Source organism: Convolutriloba macropyga, chromosome 7 (genome assembly GCF_964194025.1).
Source record: "Convolutriloba macropyga chromosome 7, txConMacr16.3, whole genome shotgun sequence".
NCBI lineage: Eukaryota > Metazoa > Xenacoelomorpha > Acoela > Convolutidae > Convolutriloba > Convolutriloba macropyga.
The window spans coordinates 59,303,642-59,319,824 of NC_134474.1; positions in this window are offsets into that span (position 1 = coordinate 59,303,642).

Consider the following 16,183-nt stretch of genomic DNA (forward strand, 5'->3'; position numbering starts at 1 on the left):
CTATTTTTTGCTATATAACAACAAATAATTTGAATTTGTAGAAAAGATCGTGAGGGGGGGGGGGGGGGGGCAGAACAGATCCAAAGAGAGGTTAATCGGAACTATTGTTCAATTAAATTCGTTGTTAATGTTGAAAAAACTGGAAAGTGGAATTTATGTTTATGAATTGTATGGTTTTGTCTGACACAAAGTGGCACTAATCTGGGAGATTAAAAGAAATTATAAATTTAGTCAAGAGGTCATAATTAAGCCGCCACATAAACACAAATAAGGGCTCAGCGGCGTGGCGTGTGCCAATCATCTTTAAAGTAATCACAGGTGTACCCTCAACACAAAAGACCCAAACACGTCCAGTCCGCCAAGAGCAGACAGAAAAGAACTAAAATAAAGTGTAACAGCAATTTGGAACGCTGGAAGCAATAGATATTATGCTTTAATGCCGTTTTTTTTACAGAGCAACACGGAGGAGTTCCTAAAATTTATTTGGCGGCTTATTTTTACAGTCATATTTTCAAAACTTAGTTCAAAAAAATGTGTATTTCCCTTTACAATAAGATATGATAAGTCCCCAAAGTGCCGCGGTTTTCCCAAATCAGAAAAAAAAAATTGACTTTTTAAATATTAATTAACATAGAAAAAAAAGCGACTCGGTAATGTGCGATCGCACACAAGGTTCCGACTCCGCTCATCCACAATTTTGGCTTGATTGTCTACCAAATGAGGAACATAGAAAAACCCAAAAATTCAAGTATTTTTAAAAAAATTGGTGTATGAACGAAAAGAAAGTCTCCAAAGCAAATAACTGTGGTGAAGTAAAAATGGCGCATTAGATTGTTTAAATGTGCAAATATTAAGAGAGCGAGTCAAGACGAACAGCAAAATCAAACAACAGCAACAACAAAAATTAAGTAAATCAAAAACTTCATGTCCGTTTTAAAAAACAAAACTTAATAACGAAATCAAAATACCGTCAGATCAAAATGATATTAAACAAAATAACCTTTAATTCACCAGAAAAGGTAAGGGAGTAGTCAATAAAAAGCCTTGGTAACATTTAGACAATAAAGAACAAAAACATTAAAGTTGAAAAATTCGCTTTCGAAACCGTAAAGCCATACTAAGGCCATCAAAATGAGTTCAATTGAATTTTTTGCAACCACCGATAACGTATTATGTGACCTCTTATTATTGAAGCAAGGTAACAATTAGAAAAAAATGGAAAACAAAATGCGAAAATAAGTAACACATTAAAATTTTTTCGAAAAAAAATATTCCCAAAGACACTAACGCCATTAATTAAAGAATAGAAAAATTAATTAAGTTCTTATAATCTTCCAAAAGAAGCCCATGAGCATTGCAATTATCGAGAATATGTCTAATGTCTACATAAAGAATGTCAAACGTAATAAAAATCGAAAATTAATTTAATTTTTTTTTCGTGTCGAAGCCAGTAAAGTAAATGGATTCTTCAAGAACATTAGATTGTGTGACACTACTCCCCTTTTGAAACCTCCCTTTGACAAAAATAATGTCATAATTGGCCTGTAATTAACGAGACTAGATAACAACCAGACAATAAAAGGAACAAAATTGCGAAGTTAAAAAGTGTTTTTTTTTTAATTTGGAAAACAATTAATTTCAGAGTCATGAAAGCTATCAGCTATCTTCTAAAATCAGAATATCATCTCCTCTATACTTCCATGAAAAGGCAATGAAAAAGGGTCATTGTACATTAAAATTTCATGCGACGAAAGAAAGTAAAAACGGCAGTTAAAGACAATTTAAAGAAATCAATTAAATTCTTCGAGAGAGTAGTGTCGAAGCCCTTAAAATCATGATCTATATCTTCAGGCATTTTAATAATATCAATTGTGTTTTATTTTGAAAGCCAATAATGTTATATATGAACTTTCAATAACGTGATAATATGACAAAACTAGAAAACGCCAAAAATGTGCAAATACCTAAAATTGTGAAAATTTGAAATCTAGTTGTATCAAAGCCAGTAGCCATAACTTAAGGCTTATAACAACACTAAAGATTGAATTTGATTTCAATAGAAAGAAGAAACATTCTTTCATTGCGGACAATAATGTACAAGTTGACCGAAGAAAGAGAAAAATAGAGGCAAAAGTTCAATAAGTCATTATTTATTTGAAAAGCAAATACTTTTTAAAGTCAGAACGACCATAAGCTTTCAAGAAATCAACTAGTTAAAAAATGTGGGGCTAAATAGGAACCCATTTGGAACAATCATTAGTGAGCTTTTTTTTGAAATGTTCTGTTATTTAATTATTGTAAAAGAGAACGAATATTTTTATAAAAAAGAACGAATGTTTACAATCCGAATTATTTTTGGATTTTACCAGTCCAAGATTGGTCCAAAACTAGCCCTTTTGTAGATATTGTTTTTTGTTAGTTAAAAAATCAAAAATAGATGCTGCGTTTTTGATAATCAACGAATAAATTTAGCAAAAAACGGCGAAGTTTTAATTACAGAACACTCTCAGCGGAATTTGATGTAAAAAGCCCCCATTTGAGTCTACAAAAATTGTGTTAGTGGTGTTTGGGTCTGTACTTCCTGTAAATTTAATCAAAATGGAACTTATTTCGTGCTGTTTTTGAAGAAAAAGTCCTAATTTAGAAATATTTAGCCAGAATTTTTGACAAAAAAAATAATAAAAATAGCCTACAGTATTCCTTTGATTTTTTTTGTTTTTACAAATAAAAATTATCAACACTTTCGAAAACATTAACAAATTTTAGCAAAATTGGCGAAGTTTTATTCAAAAATTCCGGAGAAAGCGAATAAAATCTCGCCGGAATGCACTTTATTTTCTCAAAATTTAAACCTCGAGAGCTCACTGTAAAAAACGAAAATTAAAAAAATCACTTTAAATCCGTATTCTACGCTGGACAAGCTTTCTAATGATACTAGTCTCAACTCTCTACGGTGGATATATCGATCGGCCAAAATTGACTGAACAAAAAAAACCCGTTTGAGTATATAGTTCCTTCCCCCTCAATAGGGGTCGGAACAAAAAGAGTTACACTTTCAATATTGATCAAATTTTCCTGTGGCGATTTAAGTATACCTTTGGCGTTGCCCCGTAAGAGCCTGAGTGAAGTTGATGCAACGGTATTAGTGACGCGGATGACTTTCGTCCGTAATTAGATGTTTCCTATATATTTTTGAGTAATCAAGCCTTGATATTTGGCTAATAAACAAAAACGGGCTCTGAACCCAGCTCCAAACTTTTACGCCTCTTAAATATTCTGGACAAATTGCCTACTACGCAAACGCTTACACGCACACACACACGCACGCACACACGCACACACAGACACACACTCACACATATACACAGACACACAAACACACACTTACACACACGCACACTATCTCTTACATACACACATACACATACAATCACTAATTCACACACGAACACACACAAACACACTTATACTCACTCATACAAAAATACATACATACCCACATACCCACTCACACATACGTACAAAAACTCATAATCACACAGTCACTCAAACACACTCATACGCACAAAAACGCTAACGCGCGCGCGCGCACACACACACACCTACACACACGCACAAAATTTAAGTGATACAAACATAACAGCACTAATTTCTTATTTTGCCAATCAAATTGTTGCAAACTGTCCTTTCGGTTACTTTATGGAGGAGTCTACAATTCACTCAAATATGTGAACAACTTAATTGATGTTTTTACTTTTAATTATTTGAATAGCCTTACAAAGATATCGTTCTAGTGTCAGTTCAAAAACTCTTATGAACGGATGCAAAAGTGCTTACAGAAATTAGCAATGCCAAAAAATCGAGACTTGATACACTTTGATAGTATAAGGATGATCTTGACATATCTTGATAAATTTGAAACATCGTGCAAAAACTTTTGAAAAACTAGCACTTCATGATAAATTTTGTTAAAACCTTGCTAATATTGGTATTTTTATAGCAGGTACAATGTCATGATCTTGCTAACATCTGCCATGTTTTAGTATGATTCTTATGAAGTATACCAAGTTACGGTTCATCGGAGAAATGAGATGGATTTTTTTCCACAAAATGAATATGATGCAGTGATGAGGTCAAATTCATGTTGCTAAAGCTCTCATTTTGAAAACAAATAAGACTCATTACTCATAACATATCAATTGTAACCATCAGGTATTGATTTTCAGCTCAATTCTTACGTTTTTTGAAATAACTTCAAACCGACATCCAGAAAAACAAAAACACACACGCGCACAAACACAATCAACACACACACATTCTCACACACGAACACACATGTAGACACAAACACGCTCACAAAAGCAAATACACACACATAAAGACAAAAATTTACCCACACACTTGAACATCCAGACACAAACACACAAACACCCATATATATATATATATATATATATATATATATATATATATATATATATATATATACATACATATATTTATATATAAATTTATACACACACACATATATATATATATATATATATATATATATATAAATATGCACAGATATATACAGACTCACACAGATGCGTTCTCATGCACAGACACTCAAACACACATAAATACACACATAACACACCCTCACTCTCGAACACACGCACACTTATGCAAGCATATGCAAACTTTCAATCACGCACTCACACAAACACACACACACTCACACACTCATATACACGCGAACATTAACACACATACACAAACATATACACATATACAAAAACAAACAATTAAAGACACAATTACGGACACAAACTAATATACAGACATGCTCACATACATTCTCTCTCTCATATACGCACAAACAGTAACAAGCAACTAAATTTACGAAGATATAGCAAATTTTTCAAAAGAGGGTTAAATGTTTGTTATTGCCGGAAAAATTGACGCAAATTTTGTATCGGGTTCAATTATAGAAGAGTATGCAATTTACACACAAGTGTGAACAACCTATTTCGAATTGCAGTTTATAATTACAAACTTTAAATAAATAAACAAAATCTCCCGTTTACAGATTGTCATTTTCTTCCGGAGCAATTTCCAGATATCTATTAAGAAAAATGTACTCTCAAAATGTAGTCTTAATTAAACATAGATACTCAATACTAGAAAATATACCTGTTGTTTGCTTCAAAAAAAGTTTATATTTATTCGGCTAGATATTGACAGAACTACTGTCAGCTTATCTAAATTTTTGAAGTTTTATAGTATTTATTTTTTCAATGACTTTTGTTTAGTCGTCTTCAACAGATATTGGTTTTGTCATCTCAAAAATTTGTATGAACTGATGCAAAAATGTTTACAGCAAAAAGCAATCCCAGTGAATCGAAACTTGATACACCTTGATAATACGTGCATGATCTTTACATCTCTTGCAAAGCTAGAAACATCTTTCCAAGTACTTGAATTACAAACACTTCATGGTAAATCTTGATAAGATCCTGCAAATTTGTACAAATCTTGATATTTCATTGTAAGTAGCGTGTTAACATGTTGACATTATTTGACATGCCTCACCGGAAAAGCGAAATAGTTTTTTTTCCTGAAAATGAGATTGACACATGTGATCTCTTGCTCAAGCTCTCATCATGGAAAAAAAACTGTTGCGAAAAAAGCGTTACAAATTTTGAGTTTTGAAAAAGCATATCCAAAATCACACTTACCCCTTACGCGCCCTTTTCACGCTAAATTCAAAAAGTTATTTTAAAATTAAAACAACAATATCTTGAAGAGGGAAAATGCCTTTCTGAATGTAGTAGTCATAAAGCTTTGTCAAAGAAATTTAGAGCACCTCATTCATAGTCAGACTTTGAATTAGGAAAATGCATCAATTATTCATCATTCAGTACATGTGGAACCTATTTCTCCATCATTGATCAACACACCTGCACAACACAAAAACGCACTACTTACTTTTGCTGTAAAACTATGATGTTTGAACTCGACAGTGGTACTAATTTTAATCCCATTTAAGTAACAGACGTGCCTGGTTTTCTTTATTAACCGTGTGTTTTGAATCTTTCTCCGGCTTCAAATAAAACTAGTCCCACGCAAAAATAATCCCAAATTGAAGAATTTATCAGGACAGTCACAGAGAAGATAGTACGAGGAAAGCAGACACGTGGAAAAAATCCTCGGCCCGGGGCAGCAATCTTCGAGAAATTAGTTTAAATTAAATTTTTAAAAACTTGCAAATCCAATCTACTTAATTGAGCAAAATAATCTATGAGTTGAGTCTTTAACTGTATTATTTTAGTTGTTTTTATAAATTCTACTTCTAGTTCTATCAGTATACTTGTATATAGTCCTATGCATAAGTAAAGGAGTCTGTTTGTTAAGTGCCCAGGTTGAGGTGCGTGGTCCTACTTATCTCTGATCACACCATCCGGAACGAAATCGGATCAGGGCTACTTGAACCGGGCACAATTTGGGCGCGCATTGGGGATTCAGACGCACTGTGTCGCTCAATGGGAGTCAGGTCCAGTCGTGTTGCTCACGGAGGGCACCCAAACTAAAAATAATCAACAATTGAGTTTAATTAGCAGAAAAGTTGAATTAGCAGAAAATGTTTTTAAAACGTCACTCTCTATATTTGATTAATGATTTGTTCAGTAAAAACAAAATTACTCAGCTCAACATTGAACAAGACTTAGCCCGTAACGTGATCTTTGATGCCCATTGAACAAACTTCCGTGGTCTCATAACTACCTCGTTTTCAGGGACTGGCTTTTATCGTCGGTTGGAATTGGTGATTCTGATCAGACTATCTAGGGTTCGTAAGAAGTTTAAATCAGTTCATACAGACTCCTGAAAGGAATATAAAAACTGTAGTCCGGAAAAGACTATGAAAACTCTGGAAAGGGCTCTGATAAGATTTTCTATACCGTGGTTAAAGCACTGATCCGACCTTGCAAAATCTGGAAGTGGTCCTGATTTGACTTCCCAGATTGTAGACTTGCTACCAGACTCTGTCGTTGGTTTGAGCATTAAATCTTTTTTTGCGTTGCTCAATTGTGTGTAATCAGGATAAGCTTAAGTTTCCCGCCTCAAGATTGTTTTTGTTTGTTTTTAGCCAGAAAACTTAAAATATCTTGCAGCAAAATTATGTTGGTTCGCACCAAGAAAAAATTGTAGGTTTGCGCTGCAGTTCTGTTCTGTAGAAGGGACTTCGACCTGCGTGCCTCGACCTAGATTATTTAAATCATCGACTTAATTGATCCCCCAACTTTTCATTGCATATTATCATCGAAGCATGGGCAAAAATTACCTAACACATTTGCAGACAACTTCTAAATGGCAATAATGCTAATTAAGTTTTTCTAAATTGAATATTTTGAACTTTGAAATTTGACAAATTAAACAGATATGATAATGACGTACAGTTCTGTCCTATCTAGTCAGATCAAATCAAAGATTTTCTGAGTCAAGCAACACAAAAACTGCGAGAAGTCAGTTCGGACTAATATTCTAAAAACTGTCAAATCTAATCTGGAAAACTAAACAATATAACCTTCGAGTTGAGTCTATAACTGTTTTGCAGTATTATTTTAAATGTTTTTTCCTTTAAATCCATCAGTTTAAAGCTATATAGTCCTAAGTTTAGGTCAAATAGTCTGTTTGTTTATAGCTCAGGTTGAGGTGTGAGATCCAAGCTATGTCTTATCAGACTACTTGGACCGAAACCAGCTCGGACTATAACAATTTGGGCCGGGAACTCGAGGTACCAGACAAAATTTTGTCGCGCACTGTGGACGCACTCCACTTGGGTTGCACACTGAGGGTACGCAGATTAAAATTTTCAATTTTTGAGGTATGAGAACGTATCAATAAAGTGTCTTCACTTCAGAAAAGTATAATTTCTACTTATGATTTCTGATTTTTATGATTTCTTCTTTCTTTACAAACATTTTTGTTCAATGTCATTGAACGAGAATTAGTTCTCAGCGTGATTCTTGATGCTCGTCGGAAGATTTATTAGGAAGATTTAGGAAAATTACCAAAATTTGGAAGATTTCAAAAACGGTGACTTTGGGGACTCATTTGGACTTCTCTTTTTGACTACTGGCTTTTTGCTTCGGAATGACCTCTTGTTTTTGATCAGACTATGCAGACATTGGAAGGGTTTCTTATGGCAACGTACAGAGTCTGGAGAGAGCTCTGTTTAGATAACCCAGACGAAACCACCAGAGTGTGCAGGCCATGTTCTGTTTAGACTATCCAGACTATCCAGACTCTAGACTATCCAGCGGACGGGGCACTGAACAGAATTTGCAGACTTTACGTAATACCCCGGGGTGAAGGGGTGGAAATATGAACCGGGTATTCAGACCAAAAATTTCCATGACCAAACATTCCTGACAAAAAGTTAGCCATTGCTCGTATTATTGTGAATTAACGGCAAAATGATGTAAGAGTTGGGCTGCAATGGGATAACTTTTGAGGAACTACCCCCTTTTTGTTAAGAGAACTATTACTCGCAATAACGCGACCATTAATCCAAATAGCGCGATTATGACTCTAAATAGTGCAACGAAAAGTGTGCTCCAGACCATGCGTGGGCAACAAAAGGTGTAATCAGACCATGTATTCAATGTCTGGTAGGTTACCCCGTCCCAGACAATAATCGTAGACTCATATTTCTACCACCTCACACCGGGACGTACTGCTGCCAGGCTCTTTGGAAGGGTCGCGGTATACCCCCGTCCGCGACCTATTTTTGTTTGAGTGGCTTGGGTCGCGCTCCTCAGCTTGGTGGTATGTAGGTGCTTAATCCGGCTGTTAGTTGACACTATTTTATATGGGGCCTCTGCTTCATTCATTGGAATTCTTTTTTTTCTGTGAATACTTGTTCCGACTCTCTTGAGGGGGGAGGAACTATATACTCAAATGGGTTTTTTTTGTTCAGTCAATTTTGACCGATCGATATATTCATCGTACAGAGTTGTGAGTGGTATCATTAAGAGGCCCCTCCAGCGTACAATATGGAATTAAAAAGATTTTCTTCAATTTCGTATTTACAGGGAGTTATCGATAGTTGAAGTTTTGAGAATAATTGACGGATTTCCGATGTTTGTATTCACATTTTCCGGATTTTCGCCTAAAATTTCGTCAATTTTGCTAAAAATTGTAAAAATTGTTAATAATAGTACTGTTAATTTTATGTTTAAAGACAGAAAAAGTAGTGTTCACAATTTTCATTTAGTTTTTCAGGCTAAAATTATGGTTTAATATTTCAAAAATCAGCCTTTTTCATCAAAAATAGCCCGAAATAAGCTTCTTTAGTCCACTTTGATTAAATTTGCCCTAAGCACACACCCCAAAAAACAACAAACACAATCATTGTAAACTACAAAGACAGATAGTTTTTTCCACTTCCATTAGGGGTAGTCTAGAATCAAAATTCTGCCGTTTTTTGCTAATTTTACTCTATGATAATCAAAAACGCAGCAATTATTTTTGATCTTTCAACTAACAAATTATCCAGATCTAAAGCATTCAAACAATTGAGTGCTCTAATTGGACGAACAGCAGTAGCGGGGTTAGTTTTGTTCCAATCTTGGACTGTTACAATCAATCAAAATTTCGGATTGTAATCAGTTTTTTTTAGAAAAAAAAATTAAGAACTTTTTATGTTATTTAAAGAACAGAACAATTCACATCCGAGCTCACTGTTGATAGGCGCAGATGGCTTTCTAAGCAGTTCCAAATTATTTTATCTATTGTCTTTATTCGAAAGATTTTGGTCGTTTGGGCTTTTGAAAATGTTTGCTTTTTAAATGAACAATTGCTTATTGAACTTTGTCACGATTTATCTCTTAATTTGGTCAACTTATAGCTTAGTGTCAGCAAAGAAAGAATGGTTGCTCATCAACTTCTCTCTATTGATGTAAATTTTGAATTTTTTTGCGGTTTTACGCATTAAATATGGTTTTCTGGCTTTGATACTACTCGATATTACATTTTTTTTTGATTTTTTTGTATTGGCCTAATTTCAAGGTTTTTTCACGTTATAACATTATTGACAGTTCGCATATTGCATTATTGCCGTTCAAAATAAGGCACAATTGAACATATAAAAGTCTTGAAAGGCATATCATATGGTCTTAATGGCTTCGACACCCCTTTCAAGAAGAATTTAATTTAGTTTTTTACAATTGTCTTTAGTTGTCGTTTTTTCTGTGTTTTTTTAGTCGTATGAAACTACCTGGATAATAACAGATCTCCATGGCATTTCATGAAGGAATAAATGAGTTTTTGTTCTGATTTGAGTAGATTGCTGATGGCCGTCATGACTTTGAAATAAATTGTTTTCAAAAATGAAAAAAACTCCCTTTAACGTTCTTTAACTTCTCATTTTTGTTGTTCTCTGTCTATTTGTTATCTAGTCTCGTTAATTATGACATTGTTGTTGTTGAGGGCAGGTGCAAGCGTACAAAATCTTATGTTTTTTTTAAAGAATTTGTCATGAATTTACTGGATTCCATACGGGTTTTTGGCACAAAAAGTAAACTAATTTTTGATTTTTGTCTATTTTTAACGCTCTTTTTGTAGACGTAAGACATATTATGACTTATGAAAGGTCTCAAGCACTTCTTTTGGACGATTAGACGAACCTATTAATTGTTTCATTTTGTATCTAATCGCTTTTCATGACTTTGAAAATAATTGTTTTTGAAAAAAAGTGCTAATTAATTCTGCCCTTTTCTCTCTTTACTTGATACGTATTCTCTTTAATGAAAAGATTGATACTGCATTTTTGGCATTGAAAGAAAGTTCAATTGAGCATATTTTGAGGTGCCAAAAATGTTTTAAGGCTTCGACAGCGTTTTCTCGCAAGTTTTATTTGAATTTCTTTTTGTTGTCTCTTTTTGTTGTTCTTTTTGTAACCGCTTCAAAAACTAATTATTGACAGGTCTTAATGCTCTCCTATAGAAGAGCTTGGGATCATAATTTTATTGGATGTTTTCAATTGCCATCTAATGGTCTTTCTTACTTTGAAATTAAATGTTTTTTAAAATTTTAAGCCAATTTGTTTTTTTTGTTTCTTTCTTGTCTAATTGTTACCGATCCTTTTTTATTGAGTGGTCCATATCTTTTCTAGTGAAAAACAAGTTATTTTGCTTAGTTTCACTTTTATCCGACACCATTTTGAGCTTGTTATCAAGTTTTTTTTAAAATGGACATAAAGTTTTGGTTGAAATTAATGTTTGTTGTTATTGTTGTTTGATTTTGTTGTTCGTCTTGACTTGCTTTCTTAATAATGACTAATCTCATGAATCTGATGCAGCATTTTTTTCTTCACTGAGTTATTTGCGTTGGAGGCGATCTTTGTTCATATACATTTTTTTGACAAAAACTTGAATTTTTGTGGTTTTCTATCTGTTCCTCACTTGGTAGACATTTATGCCAAAAATGTGGATGAGCGGGGTCGGAACTTTATGTGCGAACGCACATTACCGAGCCTCCTTGTTTGCTATAGATGCTAATAATGCGAATATATAATGACTTGAAGATATATTGGACAGAGACTTGAAGATTAGACATTGACTTGAAGATATATTAGGCAGAGTTAATGATCAGATGACGCCTGATCTATGATCAACCAAGGGGCTTACTTTGAGTAGTGTCCTCGACTGTTTGGTGTAATATGAACGTGCAAGACCCACTCGTCCCACTCTCTGCGCTGATAACTATGTAATTATAAAAGAGAGCTGAGCCGGGATAGTTCTTGTTTGCTATAGATCTTAGCAACTTGGAGTACGGCAAGCATCGTGAGAAATGGAAGAAGTGACTGAATATCATGATTGCGTCTGAAAATGCATCAGAAACAATAGATGAAATTGAAACAATCAATAACTCGAATTCTTTAACTAAGTAAGATCTTGAAAATTTACAAAATGTCTTATCAGCATTTACCAGACAATGTATAATCTCACAACGGTTTCGTAAACTTGATATTTTATAAGTTTGTAAAATATGAAAATTTCTGTTCTGCCAGGTCTTACGCCATGAAAAGTATCGCAGCTTAACCGACAAAGTACCTACCTTAAAACATCTTACAATTTTTGCTCTATATAAATCGTGGTCACAAGCATGTGTCAAAAGAAATCAGTTGAATCAATTTTTTTAAAATTAAAATTAGTTCACAATTTAAATTTGGCTCAAAATATACAAAAAATTTATTTTTAGCCCGTGCTAATTTGTACTTATCTTTGCAAAAAAATACAGAAAAATTTTGAATTATTTAAAAACATTTTGTTTGATTGGCATGTCAAATAGGTTTTGATTCCAATTCCCTGAAGTAATTTTCGTTTTCGTTGTTTTTCTTGAGAATTATAGCCACGGTGCTATCGAGCTCATCAGTTTGAGGTTAATAGATGTTAAAATCAGATTTCTATGGGCGGGAGGTTTTATCCTCTCATATCTGATGGAAATACCAGTAAAAATTGATAAAGCTAAGAAAAAATTGGAAAACAAAATCAAGTTTATTATTGTGGCCTCTATTTACAAACACAACAGTGATGAGAGTAAGGTTAATTTTTCATTTGCAGTGTCAAATTTTTTGTGACAAAAACTTCTTAATTTTTTGTTGTTTTATTCAAAATCATCAATCTCTCACTCTTATTTTAAGTAAGTTGTCGGGGATAGGTGTTCCAATTTTTTGGTTGTTCTTCATTTCTGCCAGATGTTTCCCTGGCCCGACTATGTTGCTTCTGTTAAGTTACTGAAGCATCTTCAGCTGTATCAGATGATGCCACTTTTGTATCCTTATTGCTCTCAGCTTTTTCAATAGTAGATTGCTGATCAGTAGATTCTCTCTTGATGTATTCAGTTTCCAGCCCATCGATTTAGTTGTCATTAACAGGAACTGGTTGGTTGAAATTCTCGGGTTGAATTGATGAAGTTACCAGTTTTTTGCGATATTGAAGGTAGTTGGAACAGTTTGTGAACTGCTCGTCCCTTTCAAGAGGATCACCCAAATCAAAGGTTGTGACCCCGGGAAGTCCGAGTTTCCGTTCCAGCATTAGTTCCAAAAGAGTTTTTCCCGGCGTCTTTGTTATGGTTTGTTGCGTCATCAATGCCCGCAGTATAAAAGCAACGAAGGACAAATTCAGATTTCGACTCCAGTGTGGAGTGGCCCGTTTCAATGTTTGAACTGCCCGCTCAGGAAGTCCGTTAGCTCTAGGCTCCTGGATGACAGATCGTTGAGTTCAGCTTTTTTAGCCAAAATGATTGACATCATTTTTTTATGTCACCACCTTCAGTATTGCGAAAATTGTTTGTTGTTAACGTTTTATGTTTTTAAGTTCTTGCAACGATTTGAATAAAGTAAATTGTCACTCTTTGTCATGATTGGAATAGTAGTTTTTTTGATTCGAACTAAATGCTTGACTGGTTTAGAAGGTCTGATTGCACAAAAATAAGTATATTCTAACGCTGCTCAGACTCACACGCAGTCATCTTCTTATCAAAATTTAGTCGTCTTATTGTATACAAATGTGGTATTTGCTCTCCCGTGCTGTATTTCATCTCGAGGACGGATTCTATCGGGTTTTCAGTTCCTTTTCTCATTCTAGCTGATGTTGCTTTTAGGATTTATTAAGCTAGTGCAAATACATATTTGAAAAGTTTGTGGTCATTACAAGAATGAAAATCCTTCCATTCTTTTGCAGTAGTTTTCTTTCAATCTTGTGACCACAAGGACATTGCATTTGCCTCTTCTGAGGTAGTTCTGTTCGGCTAACTACAATCCCTTGTATCTTTTTTCCGAGGAGTCTGTTGCCACTGTTGCTTCTTCTGTCAAATGATAGGCTGAAAAATTAGGTGAGCACAAATATCAGTTGACCTTCCGAACTTCGCTCCAACAGAACATATTCGCCGCAAAATTTGCTACCAGCCGTCCGAAAATCTTGGTAAGCGCGCCAAAGTTTTGAGCAATTTGATATTTGAGAAAAATTTTGCAGTTTCCACTTTCTGAAAAAGGTTAGAGATAGATTTTCAAAAAAAAAACAATTCTTGATAACGCTTTTGAATTGGATATTTTTCAATGATTGTGAAATTCTGTTCACTTTGTCGATTTTACTCCTTCGTTTCTCATACTGTTACTTGTGGTTCCACTGAACAGGATATTGGCCTGAAAAGTAACCAAAGGTGATTGGTTGGAGTAACCAACACTTGATTGGTTGGAGAGTTGATTCAATGCAACCCTGAAAGGTTGACAAAGAGAATTTTTAGACCCTCAGGGAGACTGCACGTCTTAAATAATTGTTGGGATCAGATGATTCTGCATGAGTCCTGTCCATCTTTTTGTAGCTCAATTTTTGTATTAAACATCTGATCGTTTAATGTGGTCAGCGTAAGAAGCGCCACTGAGATTATGGAAGATGACCTCCATGTCTGTGATTTGTAAATAAATGCCGATGAACATGCATTTGATGTGAACGTCTACTGGTATGTCCTTGTGACTTATCCAGGCTGCACCCTGTAAAAGATGCGTTGTCGCACCATTAACTGGAGTTGCTTTCTTGACACTGTCTTGTAGAGCTAGATTCAACCTGGTGTGAGTCTAACATGTGTTTTGTATGCTTTAAGTGCTGGTAGTTGTTCATTGCACACTGCATTGACTGTGTCTAATGGGAGAGCGTATTACTCCCACAGAGCCCAAACTTCACACGGACTGCTCAACTGGTAGTTGTTCTTGTCTTCACTTATCTGTTTTCTAATCAATATCACAAGTTAGTTATGCAAGTAAACGCTGTTTTTGACCATCATAGGCCTCAAGACGTCTGATTATACTTTAAAATTGAAATTTAACTTTCGCTATCTAAATGTATGGTGGTCTCACAGATTGCATCGTGTTTGTGCACAGTGTTCCACATTTCCGTAGGAAGGGTATTTTTTGTACAAAGCCGGACAAGGTTTCTGCTGTTTGGCGGAGCTCCACAACTTTTACATAATTGAAAATTGCTTTCTTGACCAGTGAGATTTTCTCTTTTCCCTTTTGAAGGTTATTGTGAAATTGTGTCCATCGTTTTCTTTTATTAATTACGGTGCTCAACTTGAGTTTCCAAAAAAGATTGGTTAATCTCTAAACTGTCGATCTGTTATTTCAGAGAGAAACATCTTGGATTTTGTTTGAATTCCATCTAGTAGTCTCATTTTGACCTCAGTGTCTCGCAATTCTGGTAAAAATGTTGTTCTTACCATCTCCTCTTCGGGTGGCGTTGCTGCTTTAAACGTTCCTAATTCACAGTTGCGTGCCTGATCTCTGAGGCGCGCTTAAAATTGGAAATTTAAGCTCCTACTACTTAGACAAAGGAACGAAATTTAGGGTTTTCTGCCGTTATAACTCTTTCATTCGGACAGATGTATTTTTGAGTTGCTATTCTAATTTTTTTAAAAGAGTTCCTTGATGCTTCTCAGCGCTCCCAGGTATCCTTATTTGTCACAAGTGTGCCTTGTCCGCAACAAATAAGACAATCAGACGAATATTTGTTACCTGTAGGTCTGCGATGATCTTGGTGGTGTTAATTTTGTCCTCTTTCTTCTCTACGTGGACTTATTTCCACAATGAATATCCTCCATGCAGCACAGAATCCAATATTGTGCAGATTAAAATTTTGTTGTTTGATCGGTTATCGGGACACTCTTGGCCTCGAGCCTCGGGTCAAAATAACTTACTAAGTTGCATATTAATTTCTAATTGGTTCTGAAAATACTTAAAGTTTTGCCCATTTTTAAATTGCTATTCGGTATAAAAATATACGGATAAGTTTTATACCAGCTTCTTTGGCGTGCGAAAACGATTTTGGTTCTTTTTTCCGTATAACTTTTTCTATTTTCATTACCTTTCACAAGATGAAAGCAACCCTTGGCGCACTCTAGTTCATCAGATTGGGGTCAGTGAATTTTAGAGTCATGTTCTCTACCTGGATGTAACTGCTGTTATCCAATCAATAGGCGAATATTTTGATATTGATAGCGCCAAGAGAAATTTGGAACCAAAATCCAGTTTTTGTATTGTTGCCCTTATTTATCAAGTAAATTTCTAGATCATAAGAGTTTGCCCTACAGATTCAGTATAGTTAACTGCACCAGCCTTAATGCAGTATAATTTAAAGAC